Consider the following 18,223-nt stretch of genomic DNA (forward strand, 5'->3'; position numbering starts at 1 on the left):
GAACAACAGTAGAGAAGAATTAGGTTATGAAGGGACGCAATTAGCGGAATTTGTAGAGCTGAGTCTCATGGAGTACAGAGAACAACACATGTGGCAGAAACGGAAAGAATCAGACAAGCCGCGGAGAGAGAAAAGAACAGACAAGCCGAGGTTAGAGACAGAGAAAGAGAAATCGAGTTAGCCAGATTGCATGCCGAAGAAAGAGCAATTGATAGAGAACACACTTTAGCCATGGAAAGACTAAGGATCGAAGCCGAATCTAGGAGGGGTGAAGCACTGAATGAACATTCAAGACCCATACGCAAAGTATCAGAGGATAGACGCATTGTGCAGATAAAAATGCCGATGTTTAACGACAGAGACGAAATCATGGATAAAATTTTAACTCAGTATGAGAAGTTAGCTTTAATCCATCAAAGACCAGTGGGCCATTAATATCTCTGCATTTTTGCAAGAAGCTGCCAAGGATGTATATCATAATATGGCACCGACTGAAGTAGATGATTACGACGCTCTCATCAAAGCGCTGTTTTCGTAAACTTTTCAGAGAGTCGTCTAAGCGGATAAGAGAGACACACGCGTAATTTCATACTCGCTTACGCGTGCTTTTTCGATAAATGGATTAAAATGACAGGCACCGCGCTCACTTATGAAGGTATATGGGAAGAGATCTTGAAAGAACATGTCCTCAGTACGTATCGGAAAGACCTGATCGTATTCTTAGCGGAGCGTGATTTCACTACCTTAGAAGATATGTGTGATGGTGGAGCGATATGAGAGTGCCAACTCTCGTCCAACCACGTGGGGTGGCAGGGATCGACCCAGCGCAACTGACCTTAGAAGAGCTAATGGTTTGACATCTCATAAGATGAATGGTCAAAATGGTGGGAAGCCAAGGGCTGATAATCCCAGTCGTGATCAATTCCGTGGCACAGGAAAGACCCACGGGGTAGATAAGGGTATCCCTACTAAGAAAGTTGAAGTTGGATGCCCCTGAAACCCCCGACTTTGCTCATAGATAATTTGCTACCTGGTGAATTAAGGAGATTTCAAGAGGAAGATTCTACCCTTAACCGGAACTGCGAGTATGCAAAGGAGGAGTCCGTACGGAACTTGCCAGACGGTGTGGTAGAGTTCGTACTGAATCGGGGTATCTTGTATCGATACGGCCGCAAGGGATCCGAGAGGTTAAAGCAAATGATTGTACCTCGATCCAAGAGAGAAGAAGTGCCTAGGCTAGCACATGAGAGTTTGCTTGGTAGTCACATGAGCGTGGCAAAGACGAGAGAAAGGTTAGTGAGAGAATTCTACTGGCCAGTTGTATGGGGATGTAAGGAGGATTTGGATTTGTCTGTCGTGTTACAGGTGGGTGGCACCTAAGGAATCGCATCGCCCATTGCCACTAGGAACCACCCCTCTGATTGATGAACCTTTCTCAAGGGTGGCGATCGACTTGATAGTTGCAATTAAGCCTGCGTCGGAAAGTGGTAATCGTTATGTGTTAACGATTGTCGATTATGCTACCCGATACCCGGAGGCAGTTGCGTTGAAGAACATGGATTTAGCAATTAGGGTTATCGCAGTTAAGCCAGAAAAGTCTTTGTGAATAATCACTCTGAACCTTCGTCGATCAGCTCCCTCATGTCAGTGTAAACTTCAAAGGAACATTATTTCCGAACCAGTGAAATTGACCGGGGTATCTTAAACAGTCTTTAGAAGCAAACATTTGAGTTACCTACCCTAAGTGCTTTGTAGGAACCTATGTCCACTTATCATATTTTCAAAGGGAAAATTGTCGCGCACTGTCTTTCACAGATTCGGAGATTTCTGAATCTGATGAACGAAATTATTTCTTTGGGAAGATTAGGGACCCTTGCCTACGATTGGGTAGAATAGACTAGAGCGTACACTTTAGAGCAATCTGACTTTAAAGTGACGACCCTAGTGTAAATTCTTTAGTCTGGAAATTTCCTACGAGAGGAAACTTTGTCTCGATTCCGTGGAAGTCTAAAGATTAGTACTTTCCTCCTGAAACAAGAAAACGGACGAGTGGGTTGTTGTATAAAAGGAAAGGCATGTTTAGGACGCGGAAGTCCTGAAAAGAAAGCAGCGACGAGGTACGCAATTTTAGTTTCACAAAATATTATATTATTCGTTTGCTTGTTTATGCAAATGTCTTTGCTATGAATAGGTCTCTATACTATGTATCGTTTATTCAATTCATGGAAATGTGGTGATGTTAGAGTTGTTATACAGCTTACTTTATTCAATTTCATGGAGAGTGTTAATGCTAGAGTTATTATGCAATATATGTTATTCAATTTCATTGAAAGTGTCGATGATAGAATTGTTACGCAATTTACCTTTTTAATGATACAGTTATTAGTTTATTGGTAGAATTGATTGCATGCGATCCAAATGTTCATATGTGTAAGATTTCATATGGTTATATGAAATAACTTCTTATGTTTTATAGGACGTTACAGATCATCGTGAGTTAACGATAATTACCTAATTATATCTGATTTTGTAATGCATGGATAATCTTGTAGTTAAGGAATTTCGTCAGTTACATTTCTTTCGAATTTCATGCAATAGTGATCGAACATCTGGTAGCATATGTAAATTAATACGGTAATAATTATTAGTCATGTGGTACTTGAAGATTTGCCACTAAAAAGCGAGGTCAATGTCCTACCGTACTAAGTCAGAATTTACTCGGTGTGTGGATAGCCACAGGCGCTGAATAACTTTAAGGGAATCGTACGTACATTTAAATAATATGTATACAGTATTATGGGGTGAATTTGTCCTTTAAGGAACAGCTTTCGGAGAGAAGGACGAGACAGTCCGAAGATTAGAGTACGGGAAAAGAAAGAAAGAAGGACGAGGTCAGAGTAAAAGGACCAGGAAGTCCATGAAGGGGCAGAACCTAGAGTTTGGAAGGGTGAACTAGGAGACGTTGATATACGGTCAAAGTGAATGAACCTGATGCAATCAATCGTGGATATTGCGCTCTTTCACCTCTCATTATGATGATGTGATAAATCCAAATTGGACATACCTTTTAAATTCTACTTATATAATCTAACTTGAATTTGAATTACCGTTTTCATTTGTTTGGATTAAATTTGTTATTTTCTTGTTAAAGTGGGCTCGTATTGTTTTATTTCTTCCCAGTATTCTCGCTCAGTTCTCTGTTGAAATTCCATTCTTCTTTCACTCCCGCCGGGCTATAGTATCGAGGGAGGTCATCCTATGGATGACGCAGCAAAACCCAATTAACCACCCCTCTTTAGAAGAGGGCGACGTTACACACAGGTAACGATATAATCAGCTGGATTTAACTGGTCGAGATAAATTTACGAATGAAGTCCATGTGTTCGCAAATGAGAGTGTTGCCATCAAGAAGCCTGTATAATGTACCCTTTTGTTTAAAACAATCGCATCTCATTAATGTTAATAGTAATATACTATGGTAATTGATAATTGAATACTTTCCTTCACATCACCATATTTTGGAAGCAAAACGTGCACCTTGCCAAAGCATATTATTAATATTTCATATTAACTATATGTCGTTAATTTGAAGACTTGCATCCAAAAGATCATTATTTGTTAATCTCTCTCTCTCTCTATCTCTCTCTCACACACACACATAGACACATACAGACACAATAGTAGTATTAGTAGTAGCAACAGCACTAGCTGGCAATATATTTTTAACTTTTGTGTTTTCTTGTTTTCATTTTGTTTTGCAGTTGAAAAGGGGGAGATTTTGTGTTACTCAGTCGTTCTGTAGTCATTGAGTTGTAACTATAAATCTTTTCTAATATTCAGCAATTGTGAGTTGTTCACAATTATGTTTTCAATTATGGTAATGATATGTATTTTTGCAAGTTCTGCAAAGGTGAATCGATTTTAACACAAAATTTGATTCAACTCGTTGTTTCTTTACTAATATGTCTAATGTATCAATTAAAATTACACAAATAATAATAACTTCAAAATTACAACAGTAAATAAATCCAGAGACTGAAGTTGTAGGAGAAATCAAATAATTCTGTTCATCAGAATCTAATATAAAATGCTAAGACACAAGAAAATAACCAGGATGAGGGTCAGACGTTTGTTTCTGGAACATTCTAAGTCTAAACCTAGAATTCAGAGATCAGTAAAGAACTTATTTAAAACTTATAAATATGTTCACAATCATATAGACAATGCACTTTTCAAGTACAAAACCAAGGTTCTAAATTCAATTACAAGTAAACGTGTTTTTTAAAGAAAACTACATTAGCCAGGTTCTCCCAAACTCCTACTCTCAATTAAGGACAAATGTCAAGAACACAGTAAACATTGAATATAAATTACATTTGTTATCGAAATATATCAGGATTACGAAGTCCTGAAACAATTGCCAATTCAAATGACTCCAACTATTCGCCGTTCATGTGTGGGCTTCTCAAAATAAATAACAGCCAAATTAATCAACTGGTAAGTTCAAATTGCATGTGTCGATATGCCAACCAAATGATAATTTCGAAATTCCATCTGTCAACATGCTAATCCACTGATAATTTTAAATTCCAACTGTTAGTATGCTAATCAATGATAATTTCAAATTCCATCTGTCAGAGCAAATCCAATGATAAGTTTAAATTCCATCTGTCAATATGATAATCCAATGATAATTCCAAATTCCATCTGTCGATATGCAAATCAGCTGATAGTTTCAAACTCCATCTGTCAGTGCGAATACAACGATAATTTCAAATGACATCTGTCAATATGCTAATCCAATGATAATTTTAAGTTCCATCTGTTTATATGCTAATCCAGTGATAATTTCAAATTCCTTGTCAATATGCTAATCCAATGATAATTTCAAATTCCATCTGTCGATAGGTTAATCTATTGATCATTTCAAATTCCATCTGTCAATATGCTAATCAATGATAATTTCAAATTCCATATGTCAATACACCAACTTCTTTAGCACACACTGTCAGCTGCAAAATATACTATTTTTGTACCAATGCACTCGTGTGGATACAATACAATGAACGGCACGTTTCACGTATCCATGATGAGGGGAATATTTGTCTTCTCTTGTCTGTGTGAACTCAAGCGTGTAACTAAATCAAGATAATGCAGCAAAAACTCTACGTGAGATTAGCTGTACTTGATATGATCGAATAATGGGGACGAGATGCTTAGGGTTGTGACGGATTGGGTGGAGATTGTCCATAACTAGCAATTATTTTAGAATGAGTCGCTTTCAACATCACGCATTCTTATGAATAGGGTCGAAATGACTCTACCAGCGCTTCTACGCACATTGCATAACCTCCACAAAGTATATGCTCCGTGTGACTATATGTTATCATTCTGTCAGAATAAAATATTTGAAAACACTTCAGTAAAGTCATACAGCGATTGAGTCAATATGCCCGTGATCTTTGGTTTATAGTTTTAGAACACTTGTGCTAAATAAGGATATATCAACAACGAGTCCTTTAAAATTCTAGAACATTTACCTTATGTGTACGATTTGTATTATTCAATCATCTATTTGGCCATATAAATTGAAATGAGCACAACGGAAACCATACACTGTATTATTTATAATAGACATAAAATGCCTGCACTCCATTGTTTTCATTACTTAACTACAAACGGATCAATCCAAAATATTCCCATGCTATTTCAAAACAACCAGTCAACATCGGCTTATGTATACAGATGGCGTTATCACTAAGGGCCATGTGCTGTCGAATACTGCACAAAACCGTCGGCTTTATAAAAATAAGCTGAGTTGTAAAACGTGAAGGGAAATGATGTGTGTTAATAATAAGTTAAAGCAGTCCAAGGAATATATACAGTTTGAATGAAAATATCTATTTAAAAGAAAGTTGGAATATAAAAAGACAAAAACATATATAAAAAGAGATGGCACCCGAAGTTTCGTACTCGCGAACCATAGTTTGGAAACGGGGGACACAAAAAAAGAAAGAAAGACAAATGTGGATATATATATATATATATATATATATATATATATATATATATATATATATATATATATATATATATATACGTGTGTTGATATATGTATGTGGATATATATATATATATATATATATATATATATATATATATATATATATATATATATATATACCAAGCCATCCAAAGGTTCCAGTTATTTTCGAACGTGTCCCCTCTATGACATAGTTATGTTATCGCGCCCTCACATTAGGCTAAAGCATATAGAAACAGGATACCAAGTGATGTTTGTACAGTATTATTGTCGTGAAAGTTCAAACCACATGCAAAGGGAATTAATAGCAAGCTATAATCTGTTAAATATTAATTTAATTCACTTACCCCCTTAACACCAGTTGCCCATAATTTTAATTTAGAGCCATAAAAGAATTTCTAACAATTGCCCATGTGAAAAGTACCTATGGTACAGCAAGACGATGGTCTTAAGATTGACGGAGGAAATTGTATTGAGTTGTACTTTTGAGAACAAAAAAATCATTTTGAGTTAATTAGTAGCAATTGGTTAATGACGCCTAAACCTTTCTGGCATATATATTGCTGAAAAATGGAGTTAAACCCTACAACAACAATTTTCTGGTCTAAGTAGCATCAGATTTACTTGGTAAATATATTTTACCAATTTAGTAGCTGGACACGATTTGTCGAGGAAGGGATCGAATGAAGCTCGTACCATAGACTTCATAGCAGCACGTTCCACTGGCAAAATCATTTTCCTAAGATATTCATATCAAGTTTAAACTGAAAAGAAACCTATTTTGTTTATATAGTCAGAATAAGATAAGTTTATTTGGGACCTCATGTTAGCAATGTCAATTAGGCAAATAATATTAGTCCTCATTCTAAAATCCTCAGGCGTGATGTAGTTAAAATGTAGGCTTCTTAGGCATCGAAGAAACAATGTTTTTTTCAAAAGCAAATGTGGTAGGTAAATAAAATTTAATTTAATATGTCAATTCTTTTCTTACTTTCTTGTACATGTGTACTTAATATGTCGATTACATAAGGTTTTGTTGTTTGAGTTAACCTGGCAATGTCTTTATCAATTAATTCATAGCTACATCGCGATACTGGGATGACAAAAAAATGTATTCACCATATGCTTGATCGTGTTATGTGACACAAATATATTGATGTTTTCAATAGTTATCGATGCATCTTTCAGTATTTAATAAAAATGATAAGAATAGTTTTCAAAATCTCTGAATGTATTGATTTATTTACATATCAGTATTTATTCATAGAAATGATTACTTTTGAGAAGTACTTGACTCAATTTGCTAAATTACACATGTGTTACTATCTGGTGGAGTATGAACAATCTTAGCTTCATCGATGAAGAAAAACTGATGCATTCAGAGCTTGAAAATAATCTGATTAAAATCAGATCTCAATTATTATACCTGTCGATCTGAGAGCGACCGTTTAGGGGTCATGTTCTGGTAACCGATGTTATTACCATACTCGCTAATTGTATCAGCCAATCAGATGAAGTCTTATATCTTCGCGTTTAGAGACTGAGCAGTGTGTATGATTGTGTATCGAACGATGTGATTCACTGTCAGATTTTTTGAAAGCTGCATTTCCATTGGCTACTTCAAAGGTCACCAGAACATGACCCTTAAGCAGTCCTCGTCAGATCTTCACGTAGGACAGTGGCGATCTGATTGGAATCAGAATGAGCATGAAAATGAATGATTGCCGAGGTTTAAGAGATGGCAAGTGACTACAACATAAACAGACCATCATAGAATGCAGTTGTGTGAGGCTCCATAGCTCAGTTGGTTAGAGCGCCAGTCTAGTAAACTGGAGGTCGAGGGTTCGAATCCCACTGGAGCCTTTTAAGACTATTTTTTTATGATTTTCAAGGTTTAAGACCTTATACGACGTTATCTTTCTCCATTCACATTTTTCACAAAGAAAGTTGTTTTGCAAAATTTTTAATATCATATAGTAAAACACCTTGAATCAGTTTGTATAGCCAAACATAGTTCTCTGTGGAAAACTCTACAAGATAAATCCTCCATTTTTGTTTCCCATTGTTATCCGCTCATGGAACAACATGTCTATTTCATATTTGGAGGGTATGGCTTTTACTTTGCAATCATATTTGTTGGTAAGAATGTAATCTATGTCAATGTTTTTTTTATTATCTTTTGGCAAATTTAATATAGATCATTAAACAAGTCTTTTAATGATATTTGTAAGGCACACTGAGGAGGTCACAACTGACATTCCTTTCTTTTAAGGGGTTTTCTACAAGAAATACACCAATCAGATTCAACCCAACCAATGGAAAAGACACAATTGTCAAGAATGGTGTTACCACCAGTATGGGAAATCAAATTAGGTGAAATAGTGTTTTGAGCAAGTGCTCTTTTTTAGAGCCTGCAAGCTAAATCAGCTAACCAGGAGAACTGTTAGTCCTGAATGTTGACCAAAGGTGACTTTTTACTAGACTTGGACTGATTAGATAAGGTCTCTAACCGATATCGTAACAACGTGAATTTCACGTGTACAGCTGACAGTGAAAGCACACGTAAGAGGCTATAACGCTCACGCCTGGTTTTCGAATAATCCAGAAGGGATAATGCCAGAGCTAGATGCAGGAGGATGGGAAAACAATGAATCTGCAAAAGAAGATTCTCCAGCCTAATGATATACTGCCATTTTCTATTGTGCATTGGTAGTCCTTTTTGTTTGTTCGGTTTTTATCTCAGGATTTGATTCGTATATCATTTCTTGAAGATTTCTATAAAGTAATAATCCAGATAAAAATTCATTTGTAATGTCCTGAGCACGAACAAGTCCTGCTTCTTTAAATTCTGCAAAAAACAACGTATTACCAACACAAGTAATATTAGGATTTAAAAAGAGATGTTGTTCAAATACATTTCTCACATAAATATTCGTGTCGATGTTATTTCAAAGTTTTTCTCATGCATGAAACATTTCTCTGTAAAATATAGGGAGGTGATCGAGTTTTGCTTATTTAAGGACACGAAAAACAAATCGTTTGTCAACTTCATGTACAGAACAGTAGATAAAAGGTAATGAAAGGTAGTTTCCGACATAACATGGTAATTCACATCAAAGTATCTTTTTACCAATTAGGGTATAATAGTTGACCAAAAAGGAATTCTGAAAAGATAAATTTGAGAAATAATTGATTCAATTCATCAACAGTCATATCGGGAAGAGGCTGAACTGACACTATGTACCAAACTCTATAAACTAATAAGGTATTAACTACTGTACATGTTCCTTGTATTGTCAGATATATCTGGGTCCACAGTTGAAATAAGTGTTTAATTTTAGAATATCTATCATTCCAGTCCAGGTGCTCACATAACTTTGGAGAATGTCCAACAGAAGCTCCTAAAAATAAGATGACTTGACCAAAAATTTGAATTTGGAATTGTTTGCAATATTCATCAGAGTTTGCAACATCCAACACACAGAAGTTCTGTGTTTTCCTTGTTCACGTTTGCGCCAGATCCTTTACAATACAAGTCAAGTACATTAAAAGATTGATTAATGGATTCTGTGTCCGCTAATGTCAAGGTTTTATCATCTGCATGTTAAAAGACTTTACTTGTATTGCTAGAGAGTGGGATTGGAATACCTTTGATATAAGGATTTGCTTTGATGGCGAGCCCTAAGGGTTCTGCTGCTAATACATATAACATTGCTGATATAGGAGACCCTTGTCTGACTGAAGTTGTAATTAAAAAGAGTTTCGTTAGATGCCGATTGCATTTAACACTGCTTTTAATTTCACTATAAAATATCTTTATCCACTGAATAAAACTGTCACCAAACCCGCACTTTTGTAAAACAGACTTCAGATCTGAGTTTCTGTCAAACGCTTTTTCTTGATTAATTTTTAAGATATATCACACAAGATTGTCTCTGTCAACCATATTTATAATATCTCTTATAGTCACTGTAGTATCAGCAATATCTCTTCCAACTATACACCATGTCTGAGTTTGAAATATAATGCTGGGTAATACCAGTTTTAAACGTGTAGACAAAATCCTTGCCAGAATGTTATAATTTACATTAACAAAACATATAGGGCAACCTTCTATTATCCCCTTGTTTTTATAAATAAGCGATATAACCCCAAATCGTATTGATGTAAACGTAATATTGTCATTATTAACACTCTGAAAGATGTGCAATAGAATATTATATATACAATCATACAATTTACAATACCACTCTAGTGTCAATCCGTGTGGGCCGGGTAATTTGTTTTTTAGCCATCCTTTTTATAGCTGTATGTATTTCATCAATTGTTATTATGGCATCACATATATCTTTATCCTTATCAGGTACAGAACACTTTGCAAAATTTAAAAGTGAATCTGTACAATTTTCATCAATAGGTACCGAAGAATACAAACGACTATAAAACTGATGTATTTCATCTAAGATTACAGTTGTATTTGTAATAATTACATCGTCGTCATCGATCAATTGATAGATTACGTTTCCGATTTGTCGATGATTCTCAAGATTAGAAAGTATTTAGTATTTTTATCGCTTTCCATCGCCCATTTCGCCTTAGATTACAATATAGCACCCCGACAAAACTCAGTTTCTTAGCCACTTAACTGATGTTTTATTTCTTTATTTCTGTTAATGTTATATGATTCTTTATTGGCAACTGTTTCTGAAAATGATTTTAATTCATTTTGCAATCTAAAATATACTTTTATTCTTTCCTTATTTCTTTTTGCACATTATATTTGGGAAAATTGTTCAATTGTTTATTTTACATTATCTCACCAAATGAGTGGTTCACTGAATATATTTCTTCAGTTTTCCCTCGGTAAGAATTGATTTCACTGTCTATACATATTCTTCCTCACAAAGGACATTGTTATTAAGTATCCATAATCCAGGCCTTGTTTCCACTTTGCATATATTTAGTTTAAGGTACACGAAAGATTGATTACTACAGGATGTACCTGCATAGTAAATGTTTTGCACACTGGAATGCAATTTCGAGGAAATCAAAATATAATCTATCCTACTCTGCTTCATTTCTTCTAGTACAACTTGTTGTCTTGAGAAAATAAGAGTACCAGGTTTTCGTGATCTTCATAAATCGGTAATATTCCAATCATAAACAATTTTGTAAGGCTCACGAACAGCTACACCATCAATATGTAGGGTTTTGTTATGTCGATCAATTCCTGCAAAAACTGTATTAAAATCACGAGCCAAGATAGTGCTATCACTAATATTATTATGTAAATATGTTTCTAGCTTCATGAAAAAGTTATAACTTTCAATCACAGCATTTGGAGCACAACTATTGATTAAATCAATCACTCTATCGTCAATAGTGATTTTAAGATGCAAAATTCTACCCTTTTCAATCATTTCTTGTGTCACCTGAGTTTTCGATTCTCTCGTTACTAAAACAGCAACACCCGCCATCCTATTGTAAATATTGCTATAAAATATCACAATTCCAAATCTCATTTTCTCTAATACTTTCAGCAAACTCATCTTCCAAAAAGATTCTTGTAATAATGAAATAGGGCTTCTTTTCTCTTCACATATTTCTAAAACAGACTTTAGTTTATTCAAATCACGCAAGCCATTATCATTTAGAGATACAATATTTAAAGCCATTGTGTATTGAAAGAATTATTGTTGAATGTTTTATCATTTCTTAATAGGTGTTCCTCGCATGCTATGCTTTTTCAGGTTAGGTACAGGGTTAAACCTTCTCCTCCTCCTCTGTACTACTTTTATATTGTCTATATTAGCACCGTTCTCTTGACATATCTTATCATCGTTTGATCATTCAACAACGTCTTCAACTACCATCCCGACATCACCTGAATATGTCACCTATCCATCACCAATTGTATGATTGTTGTTTACTTCCTCCTCATACTATATTTCTTCATTGGTCATATCATCTCTACTTCTTTCATTTTTTCACCACTTTCGGCAACTCTAATTATCTTGTTTTGCATTCTCAATTTCTTCTTTATCCTCTTCGTCACTCGGTAACTCCAGTATTTCTTCCCTCGTAGCATCATCAACTGTCTAATGCATGTCTGCAATGTCCACTCTGTAACAGGTACATGTTTGCGCCTCTTTGTTGCATTTGTCGCATATACTGCATGTGCACATTAGAGGTAATCTTCCACAACTGTCACATCTTTGCCTTGTGCAATTCTGAGCTACATGGCCCTACTCCCCACACTTGTAGCATAAAAAATTCAAGGAATCTTTAAAAACATGGCCCGGACCTAGACACCTAGAACACACCTTTACTTGTTTATTGTGTAATACTCTTAAATATTGCTGACCATTGACAGTCTGAAATTTCAGACTGTAAGGCAAGGATTTTACCTGCTGTGGAAATTTACATTTCTATTCCGTATTCTCCTAGCTTCATACTTATATCATCATCAGTGATGTATGCTGGTAAATGAAGTATTGATACAATACTTGTGTCTAAATATAAGAGAGTACAAACAAAGTGCTCACTTCCAATATCAATTCCACACAAGATATTATATGCTACGTCCTTGTTTAGTAGAGTGACCTCATACAAATTCGCACCTTTCGGTACAACTGCATAGACCGACATATCTCCGGTTGATTATTCTCTACTTCTAATAATATCACTTGCCTTTACCTTCTTCACATCTTTGAGATCAATCACCACGGTACATGTTTTCTAAAACTACAAGAAGCTCCTGTCCGTCTATCTATGTGATTCGACATGCTCTGCTTATTGTTAGCTAATCCACTGGTGTCATTGGAATTTGAATTAGCTCCCAGTGATGTACGTGCAGCACGACGAGGTCCCGAATTCATTGTCACAAGTAATCGTTCTTTGTGTGGCGGATAAACTCTTCCACACGCAAACAATATATCTCTCTTATATGTGAATCCCATAACACGAATCTCATAAATGTACCTGTGACAAATTAAAACAGAAAAACAGTGTATGAAAAGAAGAAGAAAATTGAAAATTCACGGAGCGATCATCAAACGTGTTTTCATTCTGCTGTCACAACCGGAAGCCAGCTTTTTATTTATCTTTTTACATTTTTTATCCCAGTCCTTAGACGGGCAATTAACCTAATTCAAACTATAGTGGTCATTAATGTTGTGACATCCGCAACTTTACAGTTACATGCCTAACTGATCAATTCAACAATTCCAAAAACACGTATTAGGCTACAATAGCTTTTGGAAACTAAACAAACATTGCACCGTTTGTAATGAAAACTAACTTGTTTGCTTAGTAGGAGTTACTTAAAAGAACATAAGAACCAGACAGATCCTAACATTCGAAATTTGAAATCAGCGATCCAAAATGACCCATTACAAAAGAACTCCGAGCTTGTGAAAAACAAATGTTAAAATGCTCCAGTGGGATTCGATCCCTCGACCTCCAGGTTACGAGACTGGCGCTCTAACCAGCTGAGCTATGGAGCCACTTCCACGCTTACAGAGAATCTAATTATTTTGTAAGAATGAGATATTATTGCATCTATAAAACCCCGCCAATCACTGATATTCAGGGTGTGTTCTTTTCCAATGCCCTATATCGACGTAAAATTCATTATTCACGCCCAAGCAGACAGTAAGATCTGTAATATAAGCAATAATTTCAAATAATTCGCAATGTTAGATATTTATTTGAATAACTATATTGATATATAAAACATAAATTAATATGTTTACATACTTTGAAAACGAATGCCTTTTACAGCAGACTGTAAGAAGACATCTGCAATAATGGGGCACATCAATGTACTTCCATTAAGGTGAGACGATACAACATGTGGTGAATACAACGTAATGTCATCCACGTATTACGATACAGCAACAAATTAATGGATAAAGGTATTACAAGGTTAACTCAAACCAAAAGGCCAAATTTAATATGTAAATAAGGTCAACATGTCTTAATTAGAACGTATACTACACACGATGATCCCACCGTTCAAGGGACACTGTAAAACTGAAGGAAAACAGAAGGAGAAAAAAAATATTTGTTAAAGTACAATAAATTTAATTTTATACAACTGTTTTCTTTGAGGAAAATTGTGATCACTTCATTCATCAATAATCCTTCGTTTCAAGCTGCATCCCACCCGTGGAGTTTAGAATGAAAACTAACATCTCGTAGCTACCTGGCCTAACTGATATAAACTCGATAATAGTTACTTTACTCCGATTACATAATCAATATTTTCACTAGTTAGTAAATCTTTCATGGAAATCTGACCAGAAGATATTTGTATGATTTTGTCAATGGACACTGCTGCTATGAAGCCTTTATTTCCAGTGTAAGTCGGGTCCAATCTCGAGTTAGCGTGAAAATATTTGTATGATGTTTCCGGTAGACACAATTGGTATTAAGCCTTTGTCCATTTTAACTCTAGTCTCATCTCGATTTAGCGTGTGCAATTCTTGTATACATGTGCCATGTAAAATTGCTACTAAGGAATCCATAATTATGAAGTCTCTCTGGAAAACATCGCTACTAATTAGTTGAAAACGAATTTGCAGTTCTGAAAAAGTACAAGTCTAAACAATTTTCTCTGTCAACCATAACATAATTGTTAGGTGCCATTGGCACTGCGTACATCTGCAATCATGACTATGTAGTTAGTGCATGTTGATTGGGTTCCGTGATTGCTATCAATGTCTAATACTGCATGCATTAAGACAGACGATAAAAGGAAAGCCCAGAGTAAGTCTTACATAATATTTATTCTTTGCAATTTCAGTTTTAAGAGGGATCTGCTTAAAGTCGAGTGAATAACATTGTTACTGTTATATTTTAAAATTTCAAAAGTGCATGTACAGGTTGGTTTTATTTAATGAAGTATCAGAACTGCGTTGACAGTCATAAATTTCGCAAACTGTAAAATAAAATTAAAGATACTAAGTGAAGAAATGTTTAATTTTTTCCAAAAATATGAAGCCAAATTTCACTGTCAACTGTTCATGCGCAATGAAGCGTGAGATGATTCCAGTTAGGGACTTATCTTATCAGTCCGAGTCTTTGGAAAGGACATATGTAGTCTATCAGTCGAGTCATTGGAAAGGACTTATGTATTCTTCATTCAGTGGAAACACATCTCTTCGATATAATTCAATAAGGGTTTTAACAATAATAATGTGAACACAACTCTAAAAAAATGACTGAATAACTAGTTGTCTCCGAGTATTGGGCACAGAGACAGAAAGACAGGACAGAGAGAGGCACGAATCGAGAGAAGGAGAGAGAGAATTTTGAGATGTCTTCTGAATTTCTGAGTCACGATCATTGCGTACCTAAATCATAGAGGGGACATCTTTAAAAGTATATGTGACCCTCCGGGCCGTAATTCCCTGATTATTAACTTTAACATATATGAAAATTCTTATTCATCAGATTTAAATTTTATCTACGAAAACTTTTGATAATATTTTTAATTTTTATTGAACACGTAAAATATTCCTTGGTATCTCATGGTAACAATGACTTTTTGTACCAAGGAAATTAGAAAGCAAAGAAACTCAATTTTTAGTTTGCTTATTCTTGTCCAAACTACAGACTCGTTTTCATTGTCATTAATAATGATAGTGTTGATGGAAGACTCTTCTTACTCTCCGTGTGCATTCTTTTTCCCCAGCAATTACACGTTTCCAACAATCATTTTTAAATCGCTTTGAGGAAAATTGAAATTATGCAGAACAGATTGTATCAAGAAAGAATCAGCAGTATGAATGCAAACAATCCCTCCCCGTGAAGTTCGAATCGGTTTTCTATTGATAAAAAGGATGCTCAAAGTCGTGTGGTAGGAACAAAGGATCCGCGTTAATCTCCTGGCACCTCTAACTCATGTCGCTCTTAAATTCACCACGCATGCACAGTTGCATCTTTATACCGTTTCTATCTGTTTGTTTCCTGATTCTTGTTGTGTTTGTTTTGCATTATACTTTATTGTTGTTTCTTGTGTTGATATGTTAAATGACGGTATTTTCTATTAAGGTTGGTTCAAGTGTTGTTTAAACAGCACACGTTTGGTCGATGCGAGACTGGATATAATATGAGATGAATATACAAACCAGAGCCCAAGCAAACACAGTATGCAGGTTTGCTATTCGCGGGATCTGGAAATCGCTTTCAAAATTATTTTTCATTCAACATATGTTTCAGGTATATGAGAGCCCGGCTTCATAGCTCAGTTGGTTAGAGCGCCAGTCTTGTAAACTGGAGGTCGTGGGTTCGACTCCCACTGGAGCCTTTCTTTTTATTGAAGATTCGAGCGTTTTATTTGTTCAGAAGGTAGAATAGTCGAATCCCTCATAATAGGGAGATCAAGGTCCGAAGTTCCCATTATCATTTTAATTCCATTTTGAATACAAAGTCACACACAGTCACAAAAATTGTCTTCATCTTAGGAGTAAAGTAACAAGATTTATTTTCTGAACAACTTAAATGAAGGAGATGATATCAAGACAATAGTTGTCCACAGGTCGCATGATCCACTGAACAGCTTGTTCTCCATGATGATCCATGAGCGCACCGTTTTGTCGGAATAGTATCCTCCTTGTTGCAAAATACACCTCAACTACTTTTTATATTTTCATTTTACTTACATCAATCGAAAGATTTTTTTCTAATAAGCCACATTTGCATGTATTTATCAGATAATGTATTGTGTACCCGATGCATGACTGGCAAAGATTTACGATCAGTAAGTAGCGGAAAAACCAACACAGGTTGCAATAAAGTTATTGACTGTGTTTAATAATCAAAGTAATGTACAGTTTGGGGTCACAATATTGTTTTAAGGTACCTTTGCGACTGACTTTGGTGATCAACGGCGTAAACAGGAGGACGAGAATTCTGTATTCCCGTTGAATCTTTATTTTGATTATCGATGTTTCTTTTGATTTATAAATGACGTCCCGAGACTTACTAGCACTTATGAGCAATACTTATATTATGAATGTTCATATCCTGTGTATTACAACTGTTACTTATGTGTGGAAAAAAACCCAAAAGAAAAGTTTAACACTCCACCATCATGAAATCCAATGTGTTCTGTACCCCTATCACTCATTTAAAATGTATACTTAATAATACGTCGTAAGCACCTGTCTTCTTGCTCATTTTACACCCTCAGTGCGTAGAATAAGAATAGCACATGTCCATCATTGCACATACACTAGAACTGTTCTGGCTTAATTCTGTGCTGGATGTCAACATAATCTTGTTAACAATTACATTCTCTGTTTAATGTTTCATAGTTTATTTTCTCAAGTAGCCTTTAAGATTTCGAATGCTCATGCGTTTATGTTTATGACTGATTCTACTCTTCGCACTGCATAGCAAGTAACAATATCACACACACACACACACACACAATATGTATGTTCTCTCGAATCAGATATTTAAAAAATAATATTGTTTTGTTTGTGCTTGAAATGCACGTATTATCTGATTTTCTGACTTATGCTGAGCTTGCAGATTAGATCTGTACTTTTATTCATTTGTACTGCACGTACAAATGCATGTCTTCAAATCGCAAACTACCATGGCTGCTATATTCTTTCTGTCAATTACAGTTGGTTGGTCGCTCGATACAAATCTTACCATCAACAATAAGGGTATCCAACAGTTTATTTCGAACTGTAAAAGCTGATCTATGTTAATAATTGTAATAGCTCCATGTTGCTATTTGATTCTCGCCTTTCTGCTTAAAGGTTCCGCTGCCAAGCGGCAGATCCGTTCTATACGTTCAAACTTCAATTGTCTTTGCAGATTCGTTTTTATTCTCATCAACAATGATCATGTTGAAGGAAGACTCTTTTCATTGTCTTTATTCTTTCCTTCTAGCAGCAATTATACCACTTGCGCTTTGAGCATAATCATAGATAAATCACTTTGAAGTCAATTAAAATTATGCAGAAAAGACTGTATCAAGAAACCTACAGCTGCATGAATGAAAAATCGGCCCGTAGAGTTTGTTTAGGTTTAGAACGGGTGCTCAATGTCATGTTGTAGGAACAAAGGATCAGGGTTAATCTCCTGGCATTTCGAACTCGTGTAGCTCTTGAATTCACCACGCATGCGCAGTTGCATCTTTATATCGTTTATAGCTGTTTG

General features: G+C 35.4%; 3 non-coding genes across 3 annotated transcripts; 2 read left to right on the forward strand and 1 right to left on the reverse strand.

The window, feature by feature from the left end:
- The first annotated feature begins 7,832 nt into the window (after positions 1-7,832).
- Positions 7,833-7,906, forward strand: Trnat-agu (transfer RNA threonine (anticodon AGU)). The gene has a single exon. It is a non-coding gene; the product is annotated as a tRNA-Thr (tRNA).
- Positions 7,907-13,474: 5,568 nt separating this feature from the next.
- Trnat-cgu (transfer RNA threonine (anticodon CGU)) lies at positions 13,475-13,548 on the reverse strand. The gene has a single exon. It is a non-coding gene; the product is annotated as a tRNA-Thr (tRNA).
- Positions 13,549-16,281: 2,733 nt separating this feature from the next.
- Positions 16,282-16,355, forward strand: Trnat-ugu (transfer RNA threonine (anticodon UGU)). The gene has a single exon. It is a non-coding gene; the product is annotated as a tRNA-Thr (tRNA).
- The last annotated feature ends 1,868 nt before the right edge of the window (positions 16,356-18,223 follow it).

This window comes from Sinohyriopsis cumingii, chromosome 6 (assembly GCF_028554795.1).
Source record: "Sinohyriopsis cumingii isolate HCF-2022 chromosome 6, ASM2855479v2, whole genome shotgun sequence".
Lineage (NCBI taxonomy): Eukaryota > Metazoa > Mollusca > Bivalvia > Unionida > Unionidae > Sinohyriopsis > Sinohyriopsis cumingii.